Genomic DNA, 16,318 nt, shown 5'->3' on the forward strand with positions numbered 1-16,318 from the left:
GGCCGTTGTCATTTAGTTGGCCTAGTTCCAGTTTGAACTCAACAGACTGGGTGTATGTGGCCGGTGCAATAATCACTGTGCAACAGATGCCAAGCCTAGCCATTATTTTTAGTATATGAGGATGGAAGTCATTGATCATAATTTTAGACACTTCCATGTTTTTGTCAACTGTGCTTGAATATTATTGATCTAGGGAATAGAAAATGCTATCACTTTTCCCCCAGGACAGTATATGTGGATGCTTCCACAAGATAGCTATAAGTAGACCACATAGACACAAAATGTGTGAAACCACACATGAAAGAGTCTTTTCATTCTAAAAGACTTGTAATTACAGTTTTATATGACCTAAATAACAGGCATCATGAAATAAGATTCATTCTGTAATTCCGTCTTTTTTATTTTATCAAAATCTACTGATTCATAGCAGTAGGGTGAAGAATACTTCAATTCAACAGGAAGAAGCTATCATACCACAACCTGAGTGCAGGTAAATTCAGTGCACTCTAGGGGAAGCAGTTCAAACTAGATTATCCATATGCGGGATTCTATACTTCCTGTAGTATCTTTGTGATCTTTGCAAGTTCTGTTTAAGTTTTAGCCATAAATATCTCATGCATCAGAGTTTCAGGGATACTTGCATATATGAGGTCTCTTAGATTTTACTCTAGTTTTGCCACAAAGGTTCTGAATGCTTAAAGGGACCCAAGTCTTCCTGTGTATTCACTTCATCCTACTCAATGTCTTCTGTTCAATTTTCCAGTCTGTCTGAGCAGAAAATATGTCTATTAAATGAAGGGATATGATGGTTTCTACCATGTGGGTCTAAGGAGGATTAGGTGGGAATTTTCTGAAAGCAATTTCACTTCTGTATTAAAAATAGATCACCTTCTACATCTTGAGAGATAAATATTGATTCTGTCAAACCTGCTTTTTTTTATATTCCTTTTTAGCCTATATTTTTCAATTTAAGCAAGAGTATAAGGGGAGAAAGTTTCACCAAAATCTTAAGGTTGAAAATGTAAAATATTCTATGCTGCTACAGACTAGAAAATCTTATAACCTCTCAGGTGAAAACATATTATAAATTCTTCCAATCTCAGGTTTTTTCTGTGGCTCTCTTTTGACATGAAAATTTGATAAACATTTTAATAAAACATGTACAGTTTTGTGACCGTCCTTGAAGTCTTTTTGGAAATAAGTCATAGATAATAAATGAGTAAATTTTTTGTAAAAGTAGTAAATTTAAAGTTAAGACATTTGCTCCAAATGCAATGCTCAATGAATAGAAAAATGAAATGGCTATTTTATGTCCATTTCTCTGTACGTACATGCATGAGGAGTAAATTTTTCACCAAATGTATTAGAGGCTTTTTTGGAACAAGGGAGATAAACACATTACAGTTGACTGTGATGGGCCCTGAAGATCATAGGAGCCTATGAGACAATTATCACAAGTACAAAATCTCCCATAAAATTTAAGAAACAAAATAGCCAGAGGTCCCTTTGTTTTCATCTTTCTAGGTGCATCAAGAAATTCAAGACAAAAAACACAATTAAATTATCAGATATGTGGACAACCCGCTGTTTGGCTGAAGAGGGAGAAGGCAACACCGAGGCTGTGAAGTCCTTCATCTTGGGCTGGCCCACTCAGAACTTTGTGGCCACTTTCAAGTAAGAACCACAGCTTGTCCTATATTTACCTTTCTGAGCTATTGTGGTCATTTCTGTGATGAGAGGGAAAACTTCAGGCAAATTTTATTCCCCAAATTGGTAGAAAGATAACATTTTAGTCTGATTGTTTATGAAATCTATAACTGATTTTTACACCTAATTAAACCAATACACTTGTGTGACATGTTTCCCCTAAGAGATTTTGGCTTAAACTATATGAAAAGTAACACCACTTTGGGGGACTCTTGTAGTCATTTATCTTGGCTTGGCCAATCTCTTTTAAAGGGGCTCTTCTGTGTCAGTGTCCTGCCATGGGGGCAGGGTCCACTAAGACCTGTGGAAGTGGCATCATCCGACTGAAGAAATATAATGTTAGAAACAATGGCAAAGAAAGAGACATGAGACAGAGAACAGAATTAAAGGTGGGAAGTCAAGGGTCCATTGACTGTTTGAGGGATTCCAGCAATGGCCCAGAGTGTTTGATCCATTCTGCTTCATAAATATTCATTTGCCCAGAGGGTAAGATGAGGGAGAGAACAAAGATGCCAGCACATTCTTTGAGTGAGCATATCAGCCCCTATTGTATTTGTTTTTTAAGGGTTTGAGTAGACTTGAGAAATCTGAAATCTGAGCCTTATAATGAGACTGCATCGTGCTTGAGATCGCACACACAGATTTCTAAGGAGGTGTTAAACTCCATTACTTCCCTGTTTAGTAAAACACCACCTCTGAGGAATCAGGGAGAGGCAGGAATTTTCCTCCCATCACCACCACAGAGGATCTTCCTCCAGGATAAGGGATTTAAGCTCTTCCACCCATATCTCAGGGTTTGAGCTACTGCCTTGGTTTCTGCCCAAGGAAAAGCAAATATCCCAAATGGGTGTCTGCTTTGCCTGTTTACTATGCAGGAAATGACCCAGTTAATGTATCTTTCTAGGTCTTTGTCATTGTCTCTTCTGTGGCCATTTTTCCTCAGAGTGCTCACAGACCCAGCTGAGTTGTTTAAAAGCTCTATCCCTATCAGGTTAGAATTTCAGAAAAGGCAGGAAGCTTGCCAGCATTTGGCTAGCTTAAATGTAAACTAGCTGACTTTTCTTTGTTCCAACTCACTCAGCTTATTGTTTAATATTCCTCTGTTTCTGGGGGTGCTCTCCCTTGCCAAGAATGAAGTCTTCGTTCTCCACCCTTCCTGCATACTAAAACAACAAAGGGGACTTGAACTTCTAGGGATAATGAAGGGGAGTAGATTGGTCAAACCCTTCAACTCCCTCTTCAACATCCCCTTTCCTAATGGCTAGGTGTTTGTTTTACATACCGAGCCTTTGAATTTCATAAGTCTTTAGAAGACACTGAAATGGCATGCATGAAGCTAATTTTATAAAATATTCTGATTTAGTTTGCATAACTTATTTATCCTCCAAATTTTGCTAAAGAAGTAGTTTTTCATCCTACAAAAAAATTGATGTCATGACATACAGGGTTGTGAATTCTGTATCAAGTTTTTATTTAGTTTCTATGGAAATGTGGGAGTTGAGAGCAAAGTATAGATTTTAAGGAGTAAACTTCAGTTTTCCAGGATTCATTATTTCCTGGATTTTAGGATTAAAGAATTTGTTTCCTCTTCTCCTGACTGTTCTTAGTTGGTACTTTTCAGTTTGGGGGGGGAGGCAAAAATCACAGCTGTGAATTTGAACACCTTTAGGATTTGTTTTTCCCTTAAAGATGTAGGGTCCTATAGATGAACCTGATACTTTTCATTCTGCTTTTCTGCCCAGCACCACCAAACTGTTAAGGCTTCATCCAAAAGCCAAAGGACTAAAGTTTTTCACGCTGTTAAACTTCTCTAGTAAAGACAGGGATATCATGGCATTCTACTCTGCACTAGTGACATCCACAAGAGTTTTTGTTTTTTCCTTTTTTTTTTATTAAGTCATTGGTGCATAAATCATGAACATATTTATGGCATTTTTGGATTCAATGTGTTGAGTATAGGTACAAATTGGAATGCTTACTGCCACTAATCAACATAGCCTTCACTTCATTTACCCAATTAAAACGTTTAGACATTTGTGTTCTTCACCTGATAGAACCAACTTGTACTTGCAATGTGCTCCATAGGTGTAGTTCCCCTACTAATCCTCACTCTATCAACACAACCCTTTCTCTTCCCCTCTCCCTCTCCTTTCCTCCTTCATCCTAGGCTAGAGTTGTGGTTCATTTTTCATATGCGAGTGTGAGTCCTTATAAATTGGTTTCACAGTAGTACTGAGTACATTGGATATTTTTTTCTATTCCTGAGATACTTAACTAAGAAAAGATATTTTCTAGCTCCATCCCTGTAAACATAAAAGAGGTGAAGTCTAGATTTTAAGAACTTATTTGGAAAGAACATATGTTTTTATCTTTCCTTGCATGTCTTGTTTTTCATGGCAGACATCCATAGATATCCTTATTTTCTATTGCTTGACCTCCTTGGAGTTCCATGTACAGAGAATCTATTTGTTGTGATTGTTGTGACCATACATCCTTTTTAATCAAATAATTTTCATGAAGCTTTATAAGAAAGGAGGGGTTGGGGAATGTGGAAACAAGTTTTATGTACACTTTATTGCTCAAACAATGTCTCTTGAACTAAGTGGTCAAGGTTAATATCTCCAGTCATGGCATGTGGATATCATGTACTTCTTGATATAATGTCATGTTAAAAGCAATTTAGCTCCATGGTCCTCTCCCCCCCATAGAAAAACATAATTCTATTGTAATAATGAGAAAATCATCGAAGTAACACAAATTGAGAGTCATTCTACAACATCACTGACCAGTATACCTCGAAACTATAAAAGTAAATATGCAAAAACAGGGAAAGACTGAGAAAATGTCATAGATCAATTTCTTTTCTTTTTTTTTTGGCCCTGGTCACATAATTTATTTGTTATATTCATAAAAATAACATAAAATCATGATTAAAAATTCAAGTAATGCAGAAAAATGACAAGTACAAAGTTTTAAAGTACCCAAGCTTTTCATTCCTACTACAGAAAAGTGGGGGCTATTTAGAAGTATAAATACATGTCACCATTTAAATGCCTTTTTTATTAATATTAAATCATAGCTGTGTACATTAATGTGATCATGGGGTACCATACACTGGTTTTATAAACAGTTTGACACATTTTCATCACACTGGTTAACATAGCCTTCCTGGCATTTTCTTAGTTATTGTATTAAGACAATTATATTCTACATTTACTAAGTTTCACATGTACCCTTGTAAGATGCACTGCAGGTGTTATCCCACCAATCACCCACCCTCTGCCCATCCTCCACCCCTCCTTCCCCTCCCTCTCAATTTCTAAGGAAACATGATAATTAAATGTACTATGGATACTCGATTAGCTCCTAGGCCAGAAAAAGGACATTAATGGAAACCCAGTGATGTCTGAATAAAGTCAAGAACTTACTTTATTTGAAGAATAGTGTCCCAATATTGTTTCTTAGCTTTAAAAAATAGTCATGATATTGTAAAAGGATAACATTAGAGGAAAGTTAAAGTGGGTGAGAAGGATGCAGGGGCTCTCCATCTTATTTTTATATCTTTGCTTAAAATCTGCCATTATTTTAAAGTTAAGATTATTTTCTTACAAAAAGGTGTGGAGTTTTGGCTTTTCTGATAATTGCTCTTGAAAAGCATTTCCTTGGGCTCCTTTTTCCCCTAAAGACAGCTTATTTGAGTGACATGGTCCCCAGCTTGCCCTGAGCAGGACAGAACTTTATGTCCTCCATCATTTGAGATAATCTTCCAATATGTCTTTACTTTCTTACCTTTATGACAAACTTCTTTCCCTTCTGAATATTAGTATTGTATTTTTCATAGTCTTAAGTGCTTTTACCAGCAGAGAGCTAAAGTGTCTTTATAAACTCAAAGATAACCGTTCCTTTTAGAGCACTTTTGTTTTTTATCCTGTAAAATTGTATGATACTAAGAACTATGAAAGAAAATAACTCCTTGATTGTAGGATAGAGCAAGAGGAAGGGAAAACCTAAGAAGTTTACACAAATAAGAAGATTACAGAGTTTGCCCGACACAGTTGGTAATTTATTTTTTGAAGCAATGTATGCTATGTTGTCAAACTAGTGAACACCATAGAGCAATGAGAAGTAATGATCTAAAGCTGCAGGCAGTAATCCAGATACATTTCACAAATGGAATGTGGAATCAAAGCAGCTAGGCCAAAGCAGCACATACTGTATGATTATATTTACTGAAAGTACCAAGACAAGCAAACTATTCTCTGCTATGGAAAGTAGGAATGGTGACAACCACAGGCTGAATAGGAACATCAGTGGACCTTCCATGGCGATTGTCTGTTTCATAATCTGGATGGTGGTTAGGGAGGTGTGTTACACTTTAGCTTTGTGCAGAATTCTCTATACATGTTATTTGTCAAATAAAAGTTACAAAATTACTAAGAATCTTAAAATGAAAGTTTTTTTAATTTCTTTGAATAAAGTGAGTGGGTATAAAGAATATGTCTCATATATTCTCAACACTGAATAAACCCGAGCTTTGACATGAACTCTGAAAATGTGGGCGTTTTAAAAAAGAAAATGTAATAATTTATGAAAGATGGAGTTTGCATCATTAACTATTGGTTGACAAGATGCTATGTGCTTTCTGATGGCCAGTTCTGAGATATTGCTTATGCAGAATGTTGCAAAGCAACAAAAATCAGAAAAAAATACAAATACTTCTGAAGTGAATTTTGTTGGATCAAGAAAATAACTAAGGTTTCCAATTTCTCTGAAGAGATTAGCGAGAAAGTTTCAGAGAAGACCACATTGGTCTAAAGTTCATTTTATTTATAAATTTAAGAATTAAATACAGCTGGAGAAAACTATTAATAATAGCCATTTAATTCGAAATGAATTGAGCTTAAACAGGTTGTATTACTTGAAGGTAAATTTTCTATGAACTCATTTGCTAAATTATAATTCTTCAGTATGTATTTAAATGTTGACATCTCTGAAAACATTTTGGTTGCTGAGCCAAGATATTTTCGTTCATATGCCAAATTTCGCCTTCACCTCTTTAATCTCAATATTAGGCATACTTTCCATCGCATGATGCTTTAAACTACAAACACAGTACAATTGAGATAACTAATCCAGCTTTACAGATGTGGGAAAACCAAGTGTTGGATTATACATCAAGTATTCTTGGCACTGTAAGAGCTACCACCCTTGCTCATATAAAACCACTTGTAGAAACTCAGTGAAACAGAGGGTCTGTGTAGAATCCATAAAAAATAATTTACTGTAACTAGAGTTGGGATTTTGAAATTTCTCCAAAAGGACATTTTCCCTTTGGGCATCTCCAGAACACAGTTATGCTGAGGTTGCATCTTCCATGTGCAACTATGTCAGTAACACCTGGCTGTTTCTATTTTCATCAGGATTGACAATCTTCAATATGCTAGCCTGAGTAGTTTGTGTGATTTTCCTCCTATATTTTCTCTGATTGCAGTTCTTCACAGGAAAAAGACAAATGGCTTTCTCTTCTTCGGTGGTATGTTTTTCAGCATATATAGTTTTAATCTTTACGATGCAAGAAATGAATTCAACCTTTCCTGCAGAGATGTGCCCCAGATTGTTCTCTTCTCTTAAGTAGAAATTGTTCATTTGTCCTGAAAATAAGGTACCGTATGGAGTATTTGGGAGCTACTATTCGCTTTATATGTTCTTTTCTTACATGTTTGGCTTACTTTCTAGGAAGGAGACTATTACTATTCAGAACATTGAGGTCTAGTTATTTTATGTCAACCAGAAAGTAGTCAAGAATATCCTCCCACCCTTCCTGTCACCTCCTGTCTTCTAATTGGGACTAACAGTTTCCTCAGTGTGTGTATTAAGTTCCGATATCTGGAGGGCTTTTGCTGAGTACCTCAAAAGCCAATTCTTTAGCCCACCATTGTGTATACAGATTTCAACGGTAGATTTAGGCTCATCTGTCAGAACCATAGTTCTTCCCTCCTTCCTCTCCCCTTCTCCTCCCCAAGCAAGAGGTATCAAGATTTGCACTCTGTCGGAGAGCAACATGAGAGGCAAAATGTCATTGCTTTGCTTTGCCCTTGCCAAGTATTACATATGCTTCTGTTGTTATCAGTATGGTGTGGACCTGTCCAGAGAAGGCAGGGAAGCTATAAGGATAAAATGTTACCCAGAGCTGCCTTAACCTGCTTATGCTTCTTAAACCTCACTAGACATGGAGGCCCCTATTCTTTTATGCGCCTTAGTCCAACATCCCAATTTCTGTTTATTTTCTTACAACCTAGAAAGCGATCTGATTTTGCTGAGTCTTATCTTATGTCTATAAGCATTGCACATGAGGATATTGAATATATTAGCAAAGCAGATTGATTTTGAAAATAATCTCTCAGCAAATTCCATCTAACTCAGTGTTTGCATTTGATTAGGAACATCGATCTGGAAAAAGTCAAAGATGACCCAAAGAACATTCCCTTAAAAATCTACACTCAAGATGTTGCCAATTGTGTCCATGTAAGTGATTATCAGGCAGTACATTTAATTCCAGGTTTCTGCATAAATCACATTACTGGGGATAATGCACATAAGAGAGACAGGCAGGCAGACGGGTGGACTGTGCGTGTGTAGCACAGGGAAAAATGCATTTTCCTAGGTGTATCTATGTCTTTGTATCTATGCAAATCAAACTCTGGAGGACAGGAAGCAAGAGAAGCTTATCTTAGCTACAGTATTTGACATTTACACTCGGAAGGAACACCGGCTGTCAGAGGTCTCTTTAGTTTCTGTGCATGACTGTTTCCTGGATCTCATCAACAGCAGCTGCAGGGAATGGTCGTAAAGTTATTTCCACAAAGAGCTAATTCCTATTATTATTTATTATTATTTCCTATTATTATAAATAATTTTTCCAAGTTGTCAATTCTGAAGTAAAAGTGGTTTTGAAAAGTGTGTTTTTTGAGTTGTTATGGATTGAATTGTTCAGGTTAATAAGTGAATGATGTGGGAAAGGTGACATTTTTAGGGGATTAGGATTTTTCTGCCCCAATTTTTTGCAACATGGGTCAAATAAATATTGTTTAACTGTAGTTATAATATATAATTGGTGACTGATTTTACTACAAAATCCAGGATGTTATCAATGATGAATTACATGGAATTTTATGAGTAATCTTATGATACCATATCCTGTCATAGTTCACCACAGCTCTAGCACACAAAATGGTTTCATTTGTGGAAAACTATGAAGTGAAGAATGGCTATGTTTTGGCTAAAGAGCAAAACTTATTCAAATGTTCTGAACAAGACCCATATGCCAGATATGATTTCTTGAGTGCAATACTCAAATTTTTAAGGCACTAAAGTACAGAGATCTTCTGTAGAAAAGTGGAAATAAATGTATTGTTATTACCACCTGATTTGATTCAATTGGTATGGTGGTTTGTTATTGTCACAAGATGATATTCAAAGAAAACCCCATAAATTTTTTGGAACACTTTTTTAAAATGTGAGTTCTTGAGAAAGGAATGATGTTCCACTCTTCAGTTAGGAAAAGATGAAAGATATGGTGGGTCGGGTGCTCTGTTGATACCACTAGTCCCTTAGAGTGTCATGGATGATTTGACACACTCTGTCCATTGCTCTCTGAAGCAGATTTCATGGGAAGCGTCTCTCTGAGGAGCTCTGCTTGCAGAGTGATTCCCCCACTTAGGAGCACTTGAAGGGGAAGTACTGTCTTCTTCCTTTAGCTGTGCACAACCTGTCATGAATACTGCTATTGTGCAACCAAATAACACCTTATCCATTTTTTTGTTTGTTTGTTTTTGTTATTCATCAGCTAGAGAGCTTTGTCAGGTGAAATTCACTTTTTTAGTATACCACAAAGTCATATGGCCATGTACACTTCCTGTAAGTATGATTCTGAACATGTATGCCAATTAATAAGAAAAACTATTACTAAGTAGGTAATTGGGAAGATAGATGCTTCACTTTATAAAAAACTCCATAAGATAATTTCTTTAAATGGATTGGTTTTAGACTTAACAAAAAGCAGAAACTTTTATTAAAATCAATTCTTAAGTCAAAGCCCAGTATTTAACATTCCTGTGACACGTCAGGCAAAAAAGTCTCTGGGTTGGGGCTTCAAATCTTTTTTTTTTTTTAAATAAATCATAGCTGTGTACATTAATGTGATCATGGGGCACCCTACACTGGTTTTATAGAGTATTTGACATATTTTCATCACACTGGTTAACATAGCCTTCCTGGCATTTTCTTAGTTATTGTGTTAAGACATTTATATTCTACATTTACTAAGTTTCACCTGTAGCCTTGTAACATGCACTATAGGTGTAATCAAATCTTCCCTGTTGTTCTCTCATTCAATTTGGCATAATCCTTGACGATACTAAGATTATGATTTGAAGTAGATACATTTCAAATCCTTTATATAAATAAAAATTTCTTAACAAACAACTTTAGAACCAATTTGTCATGTGAAATAATTGGCTTATGGAAAAGAATTACTGTTAATGGAGAAATAAGTGATACATTATTTGTAGATTTTCCATAGCTTTATTATCATATCTTTAAAATATCATTATATTCTCATTTATGATACTTATTTGTAAATTTAAGGCCCTCTCTATCATGAACATAGCCCAAATAACTGATTTGTTGTAAAACTTAGGTATATGGAAAAATATTTCTTTCCTTTATAACATATCATTTTTCTCGATTTGACTGTTGCCTATTTGGAATTTTGCAAGGTCCAATGATATGCTTGAATCTTGCTTATTTTTTTTTTAAATCTCCTTTTTAAATAAGTGTTTCTTGCTATTGTTTAGCATATACCTATGACAGACAGATCATAGACTCTATGGTAGAGTTGTTAATAGAACTGAGATATCTTAAATTTTCAATTCTTTCTATGAGAGGGATTGGCTATGGAAAGTAGCCACAGTGTTTGACACAGAGAAAATTCTCAATAAAAATGTAAATATATTTTTGTGAACAGTTATTATTCATGTTTTGCCTAAACTGTCTTTAAGCCTTGCAAGGAAATAAAAGCCTGGACTGTAAAACCAGTACTGAGGAAAAGAATAAAGTTTCAGCTTTCTCTGTACTTTCCCCATTACGTTATGGGAAAACAAATATACAAATGAGGCAGTGTGGATTTTTCCTTGTTTGTTGATTTTACTTTGATTGGGAGCTGTATCCCTGTACTGTGCCAAAAATACATTTGGTCCCCTATTTACTTGCTTAAGCTTTAATACTTTTCGGCCACACAACTTTTAATTTCAGAGAAATATTATATTAAAAGGCACAATTTATAAGGGAATACATGTAAATTATTATCAATTGTGTTCTACTGAAGCTTGTGATTGACTCTTTTCATAAAAAATCAAGACTACTTCTTCAGTTGATTTAAAATTTTTATTCACAGCTATATTTCTCATTTCTTTTTTCCTACAGTATAAAACCATAAGAATAAAGAACTCACACACCGCCAACGAAGTTGTGAAGATGTTTTTTTCTATTCTAAGAGTAACCGTAAGTTACTGTGCTGGATGATCTTTATTAGAAACACACTGATATTTTAAGTTCATAGTAATCTTATCCCTTTCATCAGAAGACACCTGATTATTAAAGATACCATTACTTTGTCCCCTAAAATGTAGAAATTAAAATGAATAAGCTTTAATATTAGCTTAATACATGGTGGCATTCTTCCAATCTTATTTTAGATTGGTGTAAACTGCGGGTAGAATGAGATTGGACTATAATTTTCAAAAATAATATGCACCTTGATTGTACTATGAAAATTGTACAATATAACATTTTTATGTCAGATCCGTGTTGACAGAGTTTGAACTCCTTTTTCTCCTTCCTACATGACACTATATTTCTACTGCTCCTCCATGCAACTATCCTGTTATTTCTCCAAGGTTCCATCAGTCTCAGAAAGGCCAATTCTCAAGGATTTTCTCAGTGTACCATTTTACATAAAGTAACATTGGGTGACCACACATCCTGAGAATGAGCTGGCTAGTACCTCTAATAAATCAGGAAGGAAAAAGACAAATTTTGTGTTAGACACTAGATTCAAAGCGCTGTAGTGTGTACACCATACTCCTTTCTGTTTTGCCTTTAGTTTTTGTCCCTTTCCATTTTCTGTGGCACAGGTGAGTGTTTTGAAATTGTAGCAGTAGAGAAGATGATAGTATTCAAAGATGAGGTAGGGGAAAGAGAACTGGAAGGTTTTCTCATTGTGTCTCTATCCATTATATAAACAGCATAGAATGAAAGAGTACCTTTTGTTAAAGGGAATGAATTAAAAAAAAAAAAAAAGAAACTAAAGGAATAACTGTAAAAATGCCATTCCTCAAATGAGGCTCTCTGATATTAGAGCACACTAATGCTATTATATGACATAATGCACACTTAAGATACACCATGATGTCATTATATGTATGTTGATTTGCTTGTTTGTGGTGCTATAGGAAGGCACAACTACATCAGGGACTTTACCAAAGCAATGCAAACATTGTAACCAAATTATTTATTACCCTCATTATCACACTGAAAGAAGAAAGACTAAACCATAGGACAACCAAAATTTTGGATAAGAAATCTGCTTTCTTTCTTACATGAGATTTGTAATATAGTTAAATGTATATGAACTGAGTAAAGCAGGCACCTCTGCATTGATTTTTATTCTGTACACCTATATTTAAGGGAGGATATAGTTTCAGGAGTAGAAAGGAAGATGAATGACATGATTTATTTTCTTATCCGGCTCTTAACCTTTGAATACAATGGTCAAGCTTTTCAGGAAAAATGTCTATTACTTTTAATAAGAATTGAGGATATTTGGTGATAGCTATTGAAGGGGATTTTTAGTTTGTCTTCAGGTGCCACAGGAAACAATAGATTGTGTTAGATTACTCTTCAAATTTATTTATTTTTTTATTTAAAGTTTTTTTTATTATTATTATTCATAGTTGTGTACATTAATGCGACCATGGGGCACCATACACTGGTTTTATAGACCATTTGACATATTTTCATATTCTTCTTAGGAAAGTATCTCAAGAATGGAAAAAAAGTAACCAATGTACTCATCCCTACTATGAAATGAATTTATGGCTTTCATATGAAAGCTATAACCCAGTTACACTCTTCATATATACATTAAAAATTTTAGCTAGGAGACATGGCAGGGACAATGTCACAAACTGAATATTTTGTGGTTGCAAAAGGGAGTGGTTGTAAGATATTCATCATACCTAGAATTCTCCATTATAAAGGTAGGCCATGATTTTTAATCTGAATTTCAAGACTAGGATATGAAATACTGGCAACAGATTTCTCTGTTCTAGCTTTATTGGAACCATTTTTATTTTATCCTTCCTAGAGGATTCAGCAAAATCTGATGAATTAGTATAATGTTTTTTCAAGTGGAGTTCACAGTGCTGTTGGGTCCTAACTGTAACAGTGAACGATTGTATTGTTTTCCGTGACTACTAGGGTTATTTTCTAGGTAGAATTCTTGTTCTTTTCTGTCCTCAGTGCTGGACTTAACCAAACTCAAGCCAGTGGAAACTGTGCCAGCTACCTATCTTCTCAAAGCCTGTTGGTAATTCTTCTGCTCAGAAGTAGCTGAGCTAATAATCAGCATTTGCCTTTTTACTTTGTCATCACAGACACAGCAGCATTTGTGTCTTTCTGGATAACAAGGTTGTCTTTTCAAGGCTGTACTGGATGTCCAGTATTCTCTGAGAAGTTTCAATATTAAAGAAGTCCAGTCTTTCAAGAGGAAATTCACCTTTTAGAAACAGGAAGTTTGTTCTCTTTTTGTTAGTGAGCCGACCTCCAATTTGACATTTTATGGCCTGTCTATACAATGAGGGCCTGATTCCACTGCAGCTCATGGATCCTGAGCCATCACTGGATGGAGAAAAGCAGGATTCCTGAGTCCTCTACTGGGGGCTGGGAAAGAGACACTAGTTCTAGGAATCAGCATTCACATCTTCAGAATCCATCTCCATCCTCTTCAACGTGATAAGAATTTATAGTATCCATAATTTTCCTTTTGCAAAGCATACAATGTCAAAACTACGTCCTCATTTAGTCCCCAAATTTGAAAGATTTATTATAACTTTGAATTCTTTTATCTCCAAGGGCTCAGACACAGATTACCAGTTGTGGGTAAATTCTGGAAAGAAAAAGGAAGGATATCCCCTTGTTGGTAAGGGTTTGCAAACGTTCTTTATTTGACATTTTAATTGTAATGTGACTTGCACACATCCCTTGTAGATTACCAGCTTCCTATTTTGATAAATGGGTTTGTTTTATTGCTGTTATGGAAAACTCCTTGTGCTCCATTTGCTGAATGTTGCTGTAGTAATTGATAGGAATGGAACATTGCATTTTGTGCCTATGCCAGGTGGAAAGGAAGAGTTAGTGTTCAGGGAATTACATTCATTAATAAGAAAGGAATAGAAGGGAACTTAATCTCTGCAGTTTAAAATGTCAAAGCACAATGGTATTTGAGGATGACACTAAGAGAATGCAATCACTTAAAGTGTGACAACCACAATCTCATTGTAGTCAGGTGACTAGGATTTAGTTTGTCTAGTATGTAAATTTCTTTTTGTATCTGTTTATTGTGTTTCTAATGCCCTGATTTCTTCATTCTGATCATTACCTGGGAAAAGCAACCTCAAAGGGAAGCAGTAAGAGGAAAGCCTAAATCAAGCCAGTTCCATTACTCTTGAGTGACTAATTATGCAACCTGTAAAGAGTCATTAAAAGTCTTTCACAGACAGACATTATATGGTAGATAATAGTAAAGATAGTGATGCTTGACATAGTGTAATGTTCCTTGTTCCTTTTGTTTATGTAACGTTAGCCGCTAATGGTTCCTTTCTTGACCCTTATTATACTAGTGTGAGAGGTAGAGTAAATGTCTGGTTAATGTCAAAGAAAAAACAAGAATACCTTTCAATGTTTTCAGATCCAAACACAGGAAGGCTCAAAATTATGCAACTTCCAAAATAATCTCCATATTTATTCCAAACAAGGTAGCCTTAAGGAACTAACTAACTCCTCCCTAATTGCTCTTCAGACTACTGTGGAAGGACCACCAGCCTTATGCAGGCATCTCTAACTGCAAGCATGCAAATGATCATTTAGTCAACAAAAGGGTTCTTTCAAACAAAAGTTCCAGGAGTAAGGGCAGTATGTTCTGTTTGTAGCACACCTGGTGACAGCACCAGTCAGTCTGAAATGTACACTTAGATTTTTCTGTGTAGGACACGAATACCCATACGGAATACTGATGAGTCACCTTCGAGACAGTGAACTCATGAGAACAGGACCAAAGGGCAGGACCAGCACTTTGACCTTCCAAGAGCTCTCCCTTATGGAAGAGCTCCCTCCAGAAATACAGTGTCGTTTCAGCCTCAAGCCAAAATGTCGGGCTACAGCCCAGCAACACCGAGGTGAGTTGCTCCTCTTCTTTCATAGAGTCCTCTTTCAGGAAGCAGTAAGAGGAAAGCCTAAATCAAGCCAGTTCAAGCCTAAATCAATCAGGTCATTTTGCAACACATATTTAGTACAAAGACAAAGACTCAGACATCTCCTTAGATCACATCAGGTACATTTTTCTTTCAAATATACTATAGTTTTTAAAGGAAAGATGAAGTTTAAGCACAGGACAGTTTTATACATCTGCAATAGGCATGCCTGGCTTATAACGAGGAGTTCATGGCAATATGATCTTTCCCTTCTTTCTTCACCGTTCTGTTCCCTTTCCCTCGTGCCTACTGCAGAGTCCAAGGCACTAAGTAAATTCTGCAGTGCTTCTATGCCTACTTGTACCGTGATACACAACTACTGTGTGTTCCCCCGAGTGGTCACGTTCTCACAGGAGGCTGTCAGTGATGGGTACTAGAAGATTGTGATGCCCAACCTGGCCCCTTGTACTGATAATTACGTGGAGGCTAAGATGAGTCTTCCACAGAAGTCTCTTCTAAGCCTAATAATCTAGTAGGGATTGCCAATGTACATCATCCAAAGTTGAGAATGCTAAAAGTGATATTCAACATACCGACATCCTAATTTATCCTAGTCTATACATGAGACATAAAACTTCAGTCAGAAGTAAGATTCTATCAGAAACAGAAGAAAGTAGTAACAGAAAAATATGAGTGGGAGGGTAGAATATCGATGCTGAATTTCAGCATTCCTTTGGCGGTTTGAAGTAACTAGGCTATCCAGTGAACAGTGACATTGCATTTTACAAATGAGCAAACTCAGGTTCAAGGAATATGAAGTTTAAACACAAGGCATGAAGCACTTCCTGCCATGTGACAGATTATAATCATCAACTGGGCTTCAGGTGAAATTCGGAAGTTCTTTATCTCTCTAATATCCAAAGTATGTAGCATTAACAAAAACATTTCTCATAGTGAGTTAACCTTATCATAGAATAACCCTACTTTAATAAAAAGCTATGTGCTATCCACATTTAGAGAAAACAGATTATATCAGAAGTCATTATAAAGGCTTTTCTTGCTTTAAGTGGGAATATACACCA

The 16,318-nt window shown here is 35.9% G+C and overlaps 1 long non-coding RNA gene across 1 annotated transcript; it reads left to right on the top strand.

Moving 5' to 3' along the window:
• Positions 1-1,631: 1,631 nt before the first annotated feature.
• Positions 1,632-15,096, top strand: LOC128573426 (uncharacterized). The gene is made up of 3 exons (XR_008376467.1): positions 1,632-1,674; positions 13,900-13,966; positions 15,033-15,096. It is a non-coding gene; the product is annotated as an uncharacterized LOC128573426 (long non-coding RNA).
• Positions 15,097-16,318: the final 1,222 nt, after the last annotated feature.

This window comes from Nycticebus coucang, chromosome 21 (genome assembly GCF_027406575.1).
Source record: "Nycticebus coucang isolate mNycCou1 chromosome 21, mNycCou1.pri, whole genome shotgun sequence".
Lineage (NCBI taxonomy): Eukaryota > Metazoa > Chordata > Mammalia > Primates > Lorisidae > Nycticebus > Nycticebus coucang.